The sequence below is a fragment of the Amphiura filiformis genome, chromosome 16, assembly GCF_039555335.1.
Source record: "Amphiura filiformis chromosome 16, Afil_fr2py, whole genome shotgun sequence".
Lineage (NCBI taxonomy): Eukaryota > Metazoa > Echinodermata > Ophiuroidea > Amphilepidida > Amphiuridae > Amphiura > Amphiura filiformis.
Genome location: NC_092643.1, coordinates 11,274,587 through 11,294,214, shown reverse-complemented (window position 1 = coordinate 11,294,214; position 19,628 = coordinate 11,274,587).

The following is a 19,628-nucleotide window of genomic DNA, read 5'->3' as shown; positions in this document are numbered from 1 at the left end:
AAATTTAACCATGCACGTGTGTATGCAGTGGGCGGGCAGTGGTGTCATGTTCACTCGCACAGCTGTGCTAACCGCAAGACTTGCTGGGAAGTGCTTAAATCATCCTCTGGGTCCTTCCCCCGCCCCGAAGCGAAATTAATTTTCGGCAGCGGGATGATGACGTAAGTAAATGAAGCGGACGTTATAGGGGAGAGTGGGGTAATCCCGAACATCTTTTCATTTAAGCCTATTACTACACATTAAAACAACGTAAGATAGAATAAACCATACCAATATCAAGAGTGGGATTACCCGCCGTTCCCATATGTTCACAATATAAACATAATGGCATAGAGCTCTTTTCATGTTCATTCATGCATAGATCATCCAGATGATCTATGATTCATGTATAAATGCGCGACCTTCAATGTTCAACAAATGCTTAGCTACTGGCCCATTTAAATTGTTTATTTGCACAATAAATACAATATTGATCATTGACACTAGTATACCTGAATATACTAGTCTCACGCTCAAATTCTAAGCTCAAAATATTTTTTTTATTTTTTAGTCCAAATATTTCTCATGATTTTGATATACATATGAATTGTAATATCACAATTTACTAATATATAATAAAGAAGCGGCTGATTTTATCCATATGTTTAAAAACCATTAAATTTGTAACACTTGATTAGACGTTTTTCTGAGAACAACAATAGTATACGTTCTGTGCATTGAGAGTGTTTGCAGTCCATTCTTTCAAAGCGGGCACATATCATTTCATGACGTCAACCTTTTTCTAGGTCAAATCTGTCTCGTTCAAGGATCTCACCGCTTACAGTTGGTTTTGGGGGAATATCAATTTAAAACGTCTTATTTTCTCAAAAAAGGAGTCATTTTCATTGTCCTCATAATATTAGCTTGCCAATGATATGATGTTGTCCGAGCAATATATATGACCTTTGAGAAGCGATTCAGCATCAAACCATTATGTTCGTATGAATATTGTTCTGAAACGTACTTTCATGCAAATGGTTATGAATAAACCAAGAGTGAGAAGCTCTCTGCTTTACACAAGTACTAGAAGGCATGTCATATTAATATACCACTTTATCGGATTGATGCTACAATACACGTATGTAAACAGTAAATATAAACCTGTAAAGAGGATACAAGTGTTTAGGATGCGTTTAAATATACAAATTCAAAGTGTGATAACTTGTAAACCAAAGGGACGGTGTTGATTTTATTTTGGATTTGTGATGTGTATGAGAATAGGTTTCAAAATATGGAACCTTTTTTTTAAAAAGTTACATGTGGATAATTATTATAATTATAATTATAAATAATTGGTTGCTAAATGCCTAACATGTTTAAAACGTGTTACAGCTCTAGCTAAACGACATGTTTAGATATCAAACATCAACCTGTATATCTAAACACAAGCCAAACACCACTGTTTAGCTTGTGTTTAGGTTGTACACATATTGATGTTTGATATCCACACTGTGTTTGATATCTAAACATTATATAATAATTGTAAACACGAGCTATTGATGTTTAGAATGGCGTATAAGTGTTTGCGTTTAGAATACCGTGCGATAACTTGTAAAACCAAAGAGACGGTGTTGATTCAAATGTTTCAATGGTTCAATGTCTAATGACCAAAGAAATTTTTGTGGTATTCCACAAGGCTCGATACTTGAGCCGTTATTGTTTATTTTATATGTTAATGAACTCCCTAAATATGTTAATTAAGTATACTAGTAAAGGCGAGCATGTATGCTGACGATACAGTAAATTATTATTCTTCAAAAGATGTTAATGATAGGCCCCTATTGTTAGAATAATGAATAATGATTTAAATAATGTTTATTTATTTATTTATTTATTACATCATATTTACCCAGGGTAACCCGATCAGCAAAAATGCTGTTCATACACGGGGCCCTGCATCATAACAAATTAACAATTGCACAACAGAAATTTAAAATTACATATAATACAACAAAAATTATTAACACATATCAAATCAAACCAGCATGACAAAATAATATAGCACCAACTTTGACTATTGTAATGTTGTTTGGGGAAGATGTAACAAAACCCTTAGTAATAAATTCACTCCAATTCTTACAAAACAGAGCAGCAAAAATTAATACAGGTGTAAGTATAGATATGAGTCTAGTACAGAAGCTTTAAATGTTTTAAGGTGGTACTACACCCCTGATAAATTTGTGACTATTTTGCATTTTTCTCAAAAAATAATAACACACTGCAAAATGCAAAATTAGTCACAAAATTTATCAGGGGGTGTTAGTACCACCTTAAACTGGAAAAATCTTGAAGATAAGTTAAATATAAATGAAGCAGTTACAATGCATAAAATTGTTAACAATCAAGCACCAAAATACCTTTTTAAAACATTTGTTAAAAAAGAAACTTGTTATAACACCAGGAATAAAGATGTTTTTATCATGAATAAGCCAAGAAGCGTAACTTTAGCTACAGAGGTGCTCAACTGTGGAACTCGATAGATGACATAGATGTCAGAAGCGTGTGCAATCTGAAACACTTTCTTAATATTCTTGAATAATTTATCATTTTGTATATTTTATATTGTTCAATTTCTGTATTTGTGCAATAGTGGTCTTGATGATGTGTTTTAATTATTTAAATGAAACTTGTATATAAATCATATAATAATGTATTATTGTGAGAAGATGTATAGATGATGCGTGTTTAGTCAAATAAGTCATGATATTATGCGTGGTGAGTTTGTATACTCTCTAAATGTAAAAGAGTGAAAAACTCACTCCCCAAAAGAGTGATTCACTTATAAAGACCAGTCAAAAAGATTGAAATGTGTTTTTTAATTTTTTTGAGTGGTTTTAAAGTTACAAAACACATTTCACTCTTTTTTGAGTGGTCTTTATAAGTGAACCACTCTTTTGGGGAGTGAGTTTTTCACTCTTTTACATTTAGAGAGTATGTGTGTGTACAGGGCGTCCCTGAAAAACTGTATCATCGGAAACTTAAATGTCAAAAAATAAATTACAGGTGTGGTGGAGGAATAAATTAGCTATCAGTCACATGCTTTTTGAATTTTGACAATTGATCATCCCGTTCTTGAAATATAAGAATTTTACGAAACTCTCATTTTCATACCTTTCCACGGATACAAATATCAATCGAAGATCTGTGCTCATCAGCGCATGAAGTAGGCCTATTTATTGTCATTGAAAGATAATTTGACTCCGCACAGTGTCAACACCCTGTATTATAAATATTTTTTTCATAGCTCCATACTCCGTTGGTGAAATCAATATTCTATTGTTGACATAGATAAAGAAAGTTTACATATGCATTGTGAAATACACGTGTGATCGAATATTCAATACAAGCACCTGGATTTTAGGTGAATGGGCTATATATTTGTGTTCCTTTATATAATTGTAATTCTCAAAATTAAATATATCACAATTTTAACTTACGATTTAAAAATCGTCACGCCAAAAATGCAGTAAAAATGTATCCAGAGCCAACAGCAATGGTCGCTAATTAGTGTATTTAATTTCAAGTTAGTGTATTAAAAACAAAACCTGGGGTTTACCTCAAAAATAAATCGAATTTCCTTGTAATATATAGCAACACCATATGGGATACTAGAGCATGCGCAAATCGTAATAATTTGTAGAATAGAACTTGGTGGTATCTCACATGAGTCGTACTATGCTTAGCCTGAGTCGCTCGGCCTATCTCGAACAAAATCGCCATGCGTAGCTATTGAAAAACGAGAGGAGTCGCCGTACTATCACGGCAATTTTTGACACGAAGATATAGGGATGATGACGCTGTGCTCCGTGGAACGGATTGAAAATGAGGTAGTTTCATAAAATTCTTCTATTTCAAAAACGGAGAGGTCAATTATCAAAATTCAAAAAGTATGTGATAGCTGATATATTCATCAATCACACCGGTTATTTAGTTATTTGGTTTGGGCCTTAAAGTGCCCAAAAAATTCAGTTCCCGGCGATACAGTTCTTTCAGGGACAAGTGATTGTATGTTTGTATAGTAGCTTGTATGTGGGTGAGTGTAATTGTACGTCGTATAAGGATGAACGCAGGGTTACTTTTATCATATTTTAGTGAAATGTTGTATTAATTTTAGTTTTTAGTCTATATGTACATTTTTGCATTGTAAATAACTTTTAAACAAACCTTTGTATGTTAGTATATTGTATTGAACATGTTTTTACCGTGTATAAATAAAGTTATTATTATTATTATTATTATTATTATTATTATTATTATTTTGGATTATTGATGATAAAATGGGATTTGCTCCACAGCGACGCCTCAGAGCCTTCAATATGTCTCGAATTTCACATGTTTGTAATGGTCAATTATGGTGTACTAAAATATCATGTGAAAGACTAAGCCTGCAGTGCTTTAATTACAGTAAAATTTAAGTTTTTATAATAAATCCGGAGATCTCCGATTTTATTCCGAGTTCACCGATCGTGTAACGGCTGACATGTCTCGTGCATGTGTATCATTGAAGTGTATGGAATCCAGTATTGTTATACCGAACTACATAGTGTGGAGACTGTGATATTGTCAAATGATAATAATACCTGCACAAAAATAAAGGTTACTCCAAACGGTTGTGGAATATATTTGTGTTTAATATTATATAAGATCTATCCTCACACTTACGTTTAATTGCTTCATGTTCCGCGCAGTTTACAATCCATCGGAGACAACGCCACACTGGAACTTACTTTCCTGACCATATTCGCTACTCGCCTTCTTTCAAAGTGTTTAAGAAGTACCTCTTCCCATGTGAATAGGGTTCTCATTTTCAGGTCTCAGGTATCATACTAATAATTTATTGGTTTCTTGCCACACTTCAATAGTTATTTGGGTTTTACTTCATTTTTTAAATTGTTTATTAAAAAGAGCCGAGGTCGATTTTCCATTCTTTAAGAATTTCATATACTCCGAAGTGTTGTCATTTGATCAGAGAAGATCTTTTCTCATCTACTCTGATTTAATAAAACCCACTTTGAAAGCATAAATCATTTTTGTAGCACCCTATACGATACACGAGTACGTATTGGATAACTTTTCCAATAATATTACGCTGGAAATTGAATAAAAGCGTTGATTGACATCTTTATCTTTAGTTTGATATTAATCTTTCTTTTATTATTTGCGTCTTAAAAACACCTCGACTCTAAGTACACATATGTCATTCTGCTTTGAATGCCCAGTGATTTCCTAACCGATACCAATCATTTTTCCCCGACGTATTTTCAATGTTTTCGATTTAACGTATATACAAAAAAGCATGACTTCATACGATAGCAGTGATAATGTTAACTTTTAATTGAAAATAAAAGAAAGCAAGAATAGAAATAAATATTATAGATAAAAGCATTGCAAAGTATGCAATTTACGTGGTAAAATAAAAAGCCGCTAGCTCTATACTATCAGTGAGACCATGAGCAAGATAGCTGAGCAGCGTCAGGGTTGAGCGTGGTTTTACCATTACCGGGGTGTAGTGACCTTTTCTTCTTGTCCTGAGTTCTTAGCGTAACCACAGTATCAACCCAGCAAACACAGAATGCTTGTAAAACATTACAAAAAATTAATGTGTTATAAACGCGTTTGGTTTTGGTCAAAACGTTTTAATAACATTTAAATGTCGGGTTATGTCATGAAAACATTTTTAAAAACGTTTTATATGAAGACACTACAACAATATTTTTAAAATGTTCTCAAAATGTTATTGTAAAATATTTTTGGAAAACAGGTTAACACAATAGTTTGTCAACCTTTAATAACATGTTAGAATGCTTTGCATCAAGTTGTTAAAAATAATTCATAATGTTACATTACAACGTTGTATCCCCTTATATAACCCGACATTTAAAAGTTTCTATAAAATGTTTTGTATTTGCTGGGAAGCTATATGGTGCGAGAGAAAGCGAGAGAGAGAGATGGAAGAGAGAGAGAGGGAGGGTGAGAGATGGAGAGAGAGAGAGAGGTCTCGCCGAACCGTTAAAGTGGGGACATTCGTAGGATTTTCACCGTCAAAGTGGGGACTAAAATGAAAAGTGGGGACATAGGCGATGTCCCCACTTCTACGGTGAGCTTCATAAATGCATTATAGAGCCATGCCATGTCAACTCCAGGGATGTGCACCGCAGCACCTCTTCAATTTACACAGAAAAAGAAAAAAATTGAAGAGGTGCTGCGGTGCACATCCCTGGAGTTGACATGGAATGGCTCTATAGGAGCTGTTGCAACGGTCGTTATCCTGTCAGCAAGTGAGAGAGTGCAAATGCAAGATTTAGGAGATATGAAAGTGAAATAAAACGTGGGGACGAGAATAATTTGACCCCACTATGACCCCCAAAACACACGCCCCCACTTTATTTTTATCTCACTTTTTAAAGGAAACACATATCGGGAGAGATATTTTGAACGCCAAATGGAAGTAGGGGCCCTCTATAGACTGGTGGCAACGGAACAATCGTATTTGGCTCTGTTGGCCCACAAACGTGCCCACTTTAACGGTTTCGTAGGAGAGGGAGGGAGAGAGAAAGAGAGAGAGAGAGGGAGATGAAAGATTTCAAAAGCTTAGATTGACCTCGGATATTGCCATATATAACTATCTTTTTATTTTATATTAATATATGTATACTATGAATTAGGATTCCTACTCAAAATCAAATACTAAAAATTAATGAATAATTTATTAAGGCTACGCGAAGTGTTTACACAATCTGTCCTTAAATTTGATGCGCGTAGCCTCATTCAAATCATTTTTTTCTGAAAATAAATATCGTAGGAAGAAATTTCACAGTGCCTCTTAAGGGGGTACTACACCCATTGCATTTTTTTTGCATTTTGTGAAGATATGAGAAAAAAAATTGGACAAAGTGGTATGCAAAATGAAGGGGCAAATCTTCTCGTTCTATTGGTGGTGTCGGTATCAATGTAGCTTACATGCTTTTAAAGGTAGAAGCCAAAAGGTGGTACATCACTGATGTTTTAAATTCACTTCATTTTGGAAATCTTACTATCGACGGATTTTGTTTTCGTTTCGTTGGATATGTGTTGCTAACACATTGGGGAAATAATGTTGATATGTAAAATGGGAATAAGTAGTTCCTAATTACTTTATGACTTCATGAACTTGGTGCTCCACACCTATCAAAAATGAACTTGTTAAAATGCAACTATTTTCAATGTTGAGCTATATTTTGTATTTGTAACTTGCGACATTATTTCACTGAAACTTAAGTGACCTATAACCTGGCATATGATGACCTATAGCCTTTTTAAATCTCTTTTCCTAACAACACATTATAGAAGGTACATAGTATTAAATTGACTATGCATCCATTGTGGAAGAGTTTATTTAATTTATTCAGTGTTATTTAGCATGCATCGTTGTATACCGGTACATTTTCTATAGAGTATACTATAACAAAGGATTTAATGTATTCTATTCATGTAGTCTACTTGAATAGAATAAATTATGGTTTGTTATGAAACACACATTTGAGTTACTAGGATACAGTAAACAAAAAAAATTATAGGGCTAAAATGATTTACTAAAATGGTTTAAAAGCACTTTGTATGTAGAGATATTTTTTAAGTTCAGGACATGAGGTGATGAACATATTTATGTACTTCATAAATTTGCACACAAAAAAAGAAGAGGGGTGCTGATGAAAATCATGGTATTATACCCCCTTAAAGATAAAGGTCGACGGATTCTTATTTTAGCAATCATTTTATTATGAGCCAAAGGAAACCTTTGTTGCTAGCGTTTCAAGTTTTTACTATATTCAAGCAACATGCCCAGAGATGCCAACCCTCCCTTTAAGATGGAGGCTCCCTATTTTTGTAAACATTTTTGTCCATTTTGACACCCAAATTTGGCAACCTCCCTATTTCTGGCAAATTTTGTGCCCTTGAGCATGTTGAGTTACATGTAATTTTGAAAACCTCCCTATTTTCTGGATGTTAATGTTGGCATCTCTGCGGATTTCGTTAAAAATTTTGATACACGTTTCTAACACATCGGAAAAATAACTCTCATTATGGCTATAAAATGTTATTGAAAAGAGGCCTATTTGATATTTTTAATATCATCACTTGAATATTTGTTTTCATGGAAATATCCCGAATATTTAAATTAAGGTAAATATAATTAATTTTTTTCAGGCTTTTCTTCAATTGGCCATGTTCGTTTCTTGTTTTCTTGGCGCGAGGAATGACATACACCAGACATAGCTCTTAATATCCGTGGAAATGTACGATCAATTTCATTGGACACCAATCGGTCGCATTTTGTAAACTTATATTGGAACATTACATTACATCATTGCTTTTAGGGTTGTTTTTTTTTGGTTTTTTGTTTTGTTTGGTTTTTTTCTTGTTTTTTCGTCCATGTTCCTGATCATAGTGCAGTTATGTCCACGTCAAATTCACCGTGACCTTTCAAGCCATAAACCCGCTTAGCATGCTTAGTGAAGATTAAACCGAGATATGCAGTAAAAACCATTATAGTAATCGATTGCCCAATGCAAATTTATTACCACGTGATAATATTAATCCAATGAGCGATCGAATTGTCCGCTACGGTCGACTAATCCAATCGATATTGACGCTATTGACATGTACGGGCGGAGCTCCACTGACCGAGTTTTGGGGGTATTGTTCAATGGTTTGCTGTCATTTACTCATCAAAGCGGTCCCCCGCTATTATAAGAACTATGCTAATAATTTAAAGATTGACATGTAGAGAATAAACCATACTTGATTGACAGAAAGTACTAAATTTGTATCTATTACGGTTTCGTGACACCCCTCTTCCAAATGCGACCAAGCCAGGGCGGCCCGGTGAAGCAAAATGTGCATTGGAATAACGGGAGTTTGGATATAGATGGTAGATTTCTTCTTTCTCGTACAAATGTATGGTCCCCCGTTATTAAAGCTTGTACCGGGTTGACAATTCAGATATTTTGAAAAGAATAAGTAATTGAAACATAGAGCAAGTACTAAAATCATAGCTTTTATACTTTTTGATATACGACGCTAACTAGTTCATCTCCTATATCTACAACACAGTAGGGGTCAATTGCCTATTGTGAGTGCCCCTGTGTTGTGTGCATACATGTAGGCAACAATAACTGCATGATGTACTCTCTGCAATATAGCCGTTTTAAATTTTGGTCAGCTCCTTCATTTTAATATTTCTTTATAGAGTTGCATTCGGCCTATTTGGCTATTTTTTTCTAAGCGCGGGCTAATAATTATAGTCGTTTTGGCCGGGATTTTGCATACTGAATCCTCATGATTTTGCGTACTGAATCATCATAGCACGCCTGTTAGGCAATGTTTTTTGGAACATTATTTTGCTTTGCTTGCTATCTTCTGTAGATAGCATTTAGAGCCTACAAAGAAAATAATTAACACCTCTATTTCTTTCTTTATGTTTAATGATTTTTTTAATGATTATTATTTTGACTATCTACTGAAGATAGCAATTACAGCGGGTTTATAAATTATATAAAACAAAAAGTACTGAGTCATCATTGTTTGTTGGTTTTTTGTTTGTTTTTTTATTTTCCTTTTTTTTTTTAATGTTTTGTTTCTTATTTTTTCCTCCATGTTCTTGATAATCTCTGCTATATAAGTGCCGTTTTAAATTTTGGTCAGCTTCTTCATTTTTTTTTATCTTTCAATATTTATTGGTCCATAAACAAGAAATAATTAAGACAATTAACATCAAATCATACAAAAAAAGGTAGCAAATATGGATACACAAATTATGCAGTCACTTCTACCCAGATACATATATCATTTTAACATTTCTTTATAGTTTTGCATTCGGCCTATTGGCTATTTTTTTTGTCTAAGCGCGCGGCCAATTATAGCAGTTTTTTTCGTACTGAATCCTCAGGATTTTGCGTACTGAATCATCATCTAGAACGCGTGTTAGGCAATCTTTTCTGGAATATTATTATTTTGCTTTGCTTGCTATCTTCTGTAGATAGCATTTAGGACATATATACAAAGAAAATAATTAATACCTCTATTTTTTTTCTTTACGTTTAATGATTTCTTTAATGATTATTATGTTTACTATCTACTGAAGATAGCAATTACGGCGGGTTTATAAAACAAAGGGTAATTTTTTTGCGTACTGAATCATCAGTTTGTTTTTTTGTTTTGTTTTTGTTTCTTATTTTTTGCCTCCATGTTCCTGATAATCTCTGCTATATTATAAGTGCCTTTTTAAATTTTGGTTAGCTTCTTCATTTTAATATTTCTTTATCGCCTATTGGCTATTTTTTTCTAAGCGCACGACCAATTATAGCCGTTTGGCCCCGGGATTTTGCGTACTGAATCCTCAAGATTTTGCATACTGAATCATCATAGAACGCGTGTTAGGCCATGTTTTTTGGAACATTATTATTTTGCTTTGCTTGCTATCTTCTGTAGATAGCATTTAGGGCCTACCAAGAAAATTATTAATACCTCTATTTTTTCTTTGTTTAATGATTTGTAATGATTATTATTTTGACTATCTACTGAAGATAGCAATATTACGGCGGGTAGACAATGGTAATTTCTTGCGTACTGAATCATCATTGTATTGTTTTTTTGTTTTGTTTTGTTTTGTTTTGCTTTTTTGTTTTGTGTTTGTTCTTTTCTTTTTTCCCTTCATGTTCCTGATAATCTCTGAAGATAGCAATTACGGTGGGTGTATATTAGACAAAAGGTAATTTCTTCCGTTCTGAATCATCATTGTTTGTTTGGGTTTTGTTGTTGTTGATTTGTTTCTTATTTACTTTTCCTTCATGTTTCTGATAATCTCTGCTACATAAAAGTAGCAGACATTTTTTTTAGCTTTGCATTCGGCCTATTGGCTATTTTTTGTCTAAGCGCACGGCCAATTATCGCGGTTTTGCCGTACTGAATCCTCAGGATTTTGCGTACTGAATCATCATCTAGAACGCGTGTTAGGCAAAGGTTTTTTGGAACATTATTTTCATTTGCTTGCTATCTTCTGTAGATAGTATTTAGGGCCTATATACAAAGAAAATAATTAATGCCTCTATTTTTTTCCTTATGTTCAATGATTCTTTTAATGAGTATTATTATACTGATGATAGCAATTACGGCTGGTTTATATAAGACAAAGGGTAATTTCTTGCGTACTGAATCATCATTGTTTTGTTTTTCTTTTGTTTGTTTTTTATGTTTTGTTTCTTATTTTTTCCTTTATGTTCCTGATAATCTCTGCTATACAAGTACCGCTTTAAATTTTGGTCAGCTTCTTCATTTTAATACTTCTTTATAGCTTTGCATTCGGCCTATTGGCTATTTGTTTTTCTAAACGCGCGGCCAATTATAGCCGTTTTGCCTTGGGATATTGCGTACTGAATCCTCAAGATTTTGCGTACTGAATCGTCATAGAACGCGTGTTTGGCAATGTTTTTTGGAACATTATTTTGCTTTACTTGTTATCTTCTGTAGATAGCATTTAGGGCCTACAAAGAAAATAATTAACACCTCTATTTTTTCTTTATGTTTAATGATTTTTTTAATGATTATTTTGACTATCTACTGAAGATAGCAATTATGGCGGGTTTATATAAGACAAAAAGTAATTTCTTGCGGACTGAATCATCATTGTTTGTTTGTTTTTGTTTTGTTTTTTTGTTCTTTTGTTTTGTTTCTTATTTTTTTCTTCATGTTCCTGATAATCTCTGCTATATAAGTGCCGTTTGAAATTTTGGTCAGCTTCTTCATTTTAACATTTCTTTAAAGCTTTGCATTCGGCAAGGTAAATAAGCCAATTCAAAATGCTAAAGAAGTGCATTATAAGAACACCCTGGCCACAGCTGATAGTAAGAGCATGTATAGAACATTAAACCAGCTGTTAAACAATGGTTCTAAAGTGTTACCAATTTCAAATTCGGCACAAGAACTAAGTGATAAATTGGCTAATTTCTTTGTTGAAAAAATAGGTAAGATCAGAAAAAAGCTTGATGCTGAAGTTGAAACAGAACAATTAGAGTGCATACAGGAGAACCCAACTTTTCAGGAATACACACAAGAGAGTGGTAATCAAGTATACACACAGGAATTTGAGCCAGTCACTGAAGAACAAGTAAATACTAGAAACCACAGTTGTGTTTGACCAAACACGAATATCTATGCCCGTGACCACACCCAACCACCCCTTCCCCTATTCACAAAACGAAAACTTATACCCCTTGGTATAAGCTTTAAATGATATAAGTATCATTATCATAGCACCTAAAATTAAAAAAACCGCCCAATTAGGCGCCAAATGCAAAAGTTAGTGACCATCATGTGAAAGCCCTTGTTATAAACTTTTATTGATATAAGTATCATCCTCATAGCACCTAAAATAAAAAAGCGCCCAATTGGGCGCCAAATCAAAAGTTGGTGACCACCATGTGGAAGCCCTTGTTATAAACTTTAATTGATATAAGTATTATCCTCATAGCACCTTAAATAAAAAAAGCGCCCAATTGGGCGCCAAATCCAAAAGTTGGTGACCATAATGTGGAAGCCCTTTTATAAGCTTTAATTGATATAAGTATCATCCTCATAGCACTTAAAATAAAAAGCGCCCAATTGGGCGCCAAATCTAAAAAACTGGTGACCACCCCTTGGTCACCCCCTTACAAACCGTGACAACCCTTAACCCTCCTAACATCCATTAACCAACCATACGCCATGTCCCACAATGACAGCCTTTTGAGGTGGTCCAAGGCACCAATACACATTCCCTTTTAAGGGAATTTTTGTCAAGTGATCAATTTCCTTGACGTACGATTCGGGCCGTTATCATTGCAAACACAGGTAGCTAACAAAACGCTACCTATTGCGCTATACTGTGTTAATAGGTTGTACCTAGTTTGCTTTTTAAAGCCTTTGAACTTTTGACCTCTGGGGTTGCGGCTACCACAGAATACATCTAGGGTCATGGGCCATCATTGTACCAAGTATGAACCCTGAGGGCGCTGTAGTTCTTGAACTAGAGCTGTTTGACATTTTACACATATTGCTCCCTGTAGCCAATGACCTTTGACCTCTGGGGTCGATGTTAATTCAGAAAATATCTAAGGGTCATGGGCCATCATTGTACCAAGCATGAACCCTGAGGGCGCTATAGTTCTTTAGCTAAAGCGGTTTAAAAAAATTACACATATTGCTCCCTGTAGCCTGTGACCTTTGACCTCTGGGGTCGTGGCTACCATAAGTTACTTTTAGAGGTCATGGGACATCATTATACTAAGTATGAACCCTGAGGGCGCTGTAGTTCTTGAGCTAGAGCTGTTTGAAATTTTTCCCATATTGCCCCCTGTAGCCCATGACCTTTGACCTCTGGGGTCGAGGTATCCTAGGATGATGCTTAAGGGTCATGGGCCATCAGTATACCAAGTTTGGGCCCCGAGGCTACTTTGGTTCTTGAGCTAGAGGGGTGCAAAAAGTGATCTTGAGAAGAAGAAGAAGGACTAGAAACCACAGTTGTGTTTGACCAAACACGAATATCTATGCCCGTGGCCCACACTCTCTCTAACACCCCACCAGACCATCACTCTCTTATACTCCACCAGACACTCCAGTGACACTCACTCGCTCTAAAACACCACCAGACTGGACCACACTCTCTCTAATATCCCACCAGACCCTCACTCTCTCTTATACTCCACCAGACACTCACTCGCTCTAAAACACCATCAGGCTGACCCATACTCTCTCTAATGCCCCACCAGACCCCCACTCTCTCTTATACTCCACCAGACACTCACACGCTCTAAAACACCAACAGGCTGACCCATACTCTCTCTAATACCCCACTAAGCCTTCACTCTCTCTTATACCTCATCAGACCACCAATCTCTCTAAAACACCACCAGACTGGACCACATTCTCTCTAATACCCCACCAGACCCTCTCTCTTATACGCCACGTCACTCTCTCTTATACTTATACACTCACTCTCTCTAAAACACCACCAGGCTGACCCATACTCTCTCTAATACCCTACCAAGCCTTCACTCTCTCTTATACCTCATCAGACCACCAATCTCTCTAAAACACCACCAGACTGGACCACATCTCTCTAATACCCCACCAGACCCGCTCTCTTATACGCCACCAGACACTCACTCGCTCTAAAACACCACCAGGCTGACCCAAACTCTCTCTAATACCCCACCAAGCCATCACTCTCTCTTATACTCCACCAGACACTCACTAGCTCTAAAACACCACCAGACTGGCACACACTCTTTCTAATACCCCACCAGACCCTCACTCTCTCTTATACGCCACCAGACACTCACTCGCTCTAAAACACCACCAGGCTGACCCAAACTCTCTCTAATACCCCACCTAGCCATCACTCTCTCTTATACTCCACCAGACACTCACTCGCTCTAAAACACCAACAGGCTGACCCATACTCTCTCTAATACCCCACCAAGCCTTCACTCTCTCTTATACTCCACCAGACACTCACTCGCTCTAAAACACCAACAGGCTGACTCATACTCTCTCTAATACCCCACCAAGCCTTCACTCTCTCTTATACTCTACCAGACACTCACTCGCTCTAAAACACCACCAGGCTGACCCCAACTCTCTCTAATACCCCACCCAGCCATCACTCGCTCATATACTCCACCAGACACTCACTAGCTCTAAAACACCCCCAGATTGGCGCACACTCTCTCTAATACCTCACCAGACCCTCACTCTCTCTTATAATCCACCAGACACTCACTCGCTCTAAAACACAACCATGCTGGCCCAAACTCTCTCTAATACCCCACCAAGCCATCACTCTCTCTTATACTCCATCAGACCCTCACTCTCTCTGAAACACCACCAGACTGGAGAATACCCCTTTAATCCCAAAACATTGTTTCTCTTTAAGCGGTTAGCCTCTTAACCCCATTGTACGTCTTGACGTATATTTGAAGCCTTCATCATTGCAAATACAGGTAGCTACCAAAATGCTACCTATTGCGATACACTGTGTTAACCGGTCGTACCTATTTTGCTTTTTAAAGCATATGAACTTTGACCTCTGGGGTTGCGGCTAGCATAGCATACTTCTAGGATCATAGGCCATCATTGTACCAAGTATTAACCCTGAGGGCGCTATAGTAGTTGAGCTAGAGCTGTTTGAAAGTTTACACATATTGTCCCCTGTAGCCCATGACCTTTGGGGTCGGGGGTACCCTAGGATGTATCTTGGGGTCATGGGCCATCATTGTACCAAGTATGGGCCCAGGGGCTACTTTAGTTCCTGAGCTAGAGGGGTGCAAAGGACTGATCTTGAGAAGGAGAAGAAGGAGAAGCCGAAGACTAAACACAACAAATACAATATCTATGCCCCGTTACACGGGCATAGATAAGGAGGAGAAGGAGAAGACTAGAAACCACAGTTGTGTTTGACCAAACACGAATATCTATTCCCGTGGCCCACACTCTCTCTAACACCCCACCAGACCATCACTCTCTTATACTCCACCAGACACTCACTCGCTCTAAAACACCACCGGACTGGACCACACTCTCTCTAATACCCCACCAGACCCTCACTCTCTCTTATACTCCACCAGACACTCACTCGCTCTAAAACACCATCAGGCTGACACATACTCTCTCTAATGCCCCACCAGACCCCCACTCTCTCTTATACTCCACCAGACACTCACACGCTCTAAAACACCAACATGCTGACCCATACTCTCTCTAATACACCACCAAGCCTTCACTCTCTCTTATACCACATCAGACCATCAATCTCTCTAAAACACCACCAGACTGGACCACACTCGCTCTAATACCCCACCAGACCCTCACTCTCTCTTATACTCCACCAGACACTCACTCGCTCTAAAACACCACCAGGCTGACCCAAACTCTCTCTAATACCCCACCAAGCCATCACTCTCTCTTATACTCCACCAGACACTCGCTCGCTCTAAAACACCAACAGGCTGACCCATACTCTCTCTAATACCCCACCAAGCCTTCACTCTCTCTTATACTCCACCAGACACTCACTCGCTCTAAAACACCAACAGGCTGACCCATACTCTCTCTAATACCCCACCAAGCCTTCACTCTCTCTTATACTCCACCAGACACTCACTCGCTCTAAAACACCACCAGGCTGACCCAAACTCTCTCCAATACCCCACCCAGACCTCACTCTCTTATACTCCACCAGACACTCACTAGCTCTAAAACACCCCCAGATTGGCGCACACCCTCTCTAATATCTCACCAGACCCTCACTCTCTCTTATAATCCACCAGACACTCACTCGCTCTAAAACACCACCAGGCTGGCCCAAACTCTCTCTAATACCCCACCAAGCCATCACTCTCTCTCTTATACTCCATCAGACCCTCACTCTCTCTGAAACACCACCAGACTGGAGAATACCCCTTTAATCCCAAAACATTGTGTCCCTTTAAGCGGTTAACCTCTTAACCCCATTGTACGTCTTGACGTATATTTGAAGCCTTCATCATTGCAAATACAGGTAGCTACCAAAATGCTACCTATTGCGATACACTGTGTTAACCGGTCGTACCTATTTTGCTTTTTAAAGCATATGAACTTTGACCTCTGGGGTTGCGGCTAACATAGCATACTTCTAGGGTCATAGGCCATCATTGTACCAAGTATGAACCCTGAGGGCGCTATAGTAGTTGAGTTAGAGCTGTTTGAAATTTTACACATATTGCCCCCTGTAGCCCATGACCTTTGACCTTTGGGGTCGGGGGTACCCTAGGATGTATCTAGGGGTCATGGGCCATCATTGTACCAAGTATGGGCCCCGAGGCTACTTTAGTTCTTAAGCTAGAGGAGTGCAAAGGACTGATCTTGAGAAGGAGGAGAAGAGGAGAGAACTAGAAACCACAGTTGTGTTTGACCAAACACGAATATCTATGCCCGTGATGACCACACCTAACCCCCTTCCCCTATTCACAAACGAAAACTTGGTGAGCACCATGTGAAACCCCTTGTTTTAAACTTTCATTTGATATACATGTAATGCTCATAACACTAGACTGGCCCACACTCTCTCTAATACCCTACCAAGCCTTCACTCTCATTTATACCCCACCAGACCCTCACTCTCTAAAACACCACCAGACTGGACCACACTCTCTCTGATACCCCACCAGACCCTCACTCTCTCTTATACTCCACTTTACACTCACTCTCTCTAAAACACCACCAGACTGGCCCACACTCTCTCTTATACCCTATCAAGCCTTCACTCTCTCTTATATCCCATCAGACCATCAATCTCTCTAAAACACCACCAGACTGGACCACACTCTCTAATACCCCACCAGACCTCACTCTCTCTTATACTCCACCAGACACTCACTCGCTCTAAAACACCACCAGGCTGACCCATACTCTCTCTAATACCCCACCAAGCCTTAACTCTCTTATACTCCACTATACACACACTCTCTCTAAAACACCACCATACTGGACCACACTCTCTCTAACACCCCACCAGACCCTCACTCTCTTATACTCCACCAGACACTCACTGCTCTGAAACACCAAAAGACTGGCCCACACTCTCTCTAATACCCCACCAGACCCTCACTCTCTCTAAAACACCACCAGACTGGACCACACTCTCTCTAATACCCCACCAGACCCTCACTCTCTCTTATACTCTGGAAAATTAAATTGGAAAATAAATCTTGTACTTTGTTTGTAAAATAAATTACACGTCCGGCTTTCGGCTTTAAAACCACTAACAAAATCTGAATCTTGATTTTTAATTATCATCCGGATGAGAAAATTACTGAGTATGCCTATTTATTATTTTGTATGGTAATTTGAAGCTCAAATTCATGGCCCTATAATAGTCATGCTGGCCGGGCATGCTGGTTGTTCTTTCCCATGTTCCTCACAATATAAACAATGAATTTCTTCAGGTATTTATTCACAATCATTTTGTAAATGGTAGGCCTAACAAATATCATGTAGCCGAAACATCATGGCACAGGGGGCCTAGCATGCTAGCTAGGCCTAGCATTTGTTGTTCCTCACCATAGGAAATCAGTCATCGTAGTGACGGAGGTGTGACGATGTGAGTAGGCTACCTCGGGTTAGGTAATTTAAACCTGGAACTGTTTTTTAAATTCATTTTTAGAGCATTGTTCCATTCTATTCTCGGATCATTCTGCAAGTTTGTTTAAACGGTCCTCGGTAAACGGCCGGCCCGGTTAAAACGGTCGCGCCGTGCAGAGACACTTGCATGCTCGCGCTCATGATGCATGATGCTTGGTTGGGTCCTGATATTGACCAGCAATGCCCGGCTTAAACAAAATGCTCAAGCCAGGCTAAAAAACGTAGTAAAGAGTAATCATGATGATATAGCATGCTGGCCAATATGGAAAAATAGGGCCTACAGATTTGAAGATACAGTGCAAGGAAAATTAGAGCTCTATTTTTACTGTCAGCCACCGGTACGGTATTGTCAGCCTTTGGTGGGTCAAGAGAAAATTCTGATTTTAAGGCAATAAAATTGTAATCACATTTATAAAACCTATAAAACCTACTTACCGGGTGTAAACCCTAATGGTAGAACTATTCATCCACATAAATCCAAGTATTACAATTATATTGTCCAGGTCCACTTGTAAACATGAAAATTTAAACCGGCGTGCAATAATCATGATAATCATGATTGATAATGCAACTCATTCACGCATTCAGACTGCTGCCCTCATACACATTGAACATTTCGTTGATCATGGCCTGCTGAGTGGATGGGAGACCACTGCTGCCCTCATACACATTGAACATTCTTGTCGGGTCATGGCATCCTAGTGGATGGAAGACCAATTACACATATTTCCCTCTGTAGCCCATGACCTTTGGGGTCGGGGTACCCTAGGATGTATCTAGGGGTCATGGGCCATCATTGTACCAAGTATGGGCCCAGGGGCTACTTTAGTTCCTGAGCTAGAGGGGTGCAAAGGACTGATCTTGAGAAGGAGAAGGAGAAGACGGAGAAGGAGAAGACTAAACACAACAAATACAATATCTATGCCACCGTTTCACGGGCATAGATAAGGAGGAGAAGGAGAACTAGATGGCACAGCGACTGTGTTTGACCAAACACGAATATCTATGCCCGTGACCACACCTAACCCCCCATCCGCTATTCACAAATGATAACTCCACAGACAATTATGTTCACATCAAATTTCAGGAAAACATTTATTAAAACCTATGTATAAGATTGATGATTTGCAATCTTGTATACAAATCTTATTTTTATTTATTTATTCTGGGTGAATAAATGTGAAATGGTGTTTGTCCCTGGTGGTCAGTCTAGACTGTAAAGACAGCCAGGCATTACCTTGATCAGAACAGCCTGCCAGGTCTTTTGTCATCCACTGAATCTGCCCCTGAATTCAAATACAGTAATGGATAGTGGATAATTTTGTATCTGTTAATATTTACTTCCCTGGAATTGAAACAAACTGTAACCTTTGGGCATCAGTATTGGACAGGAG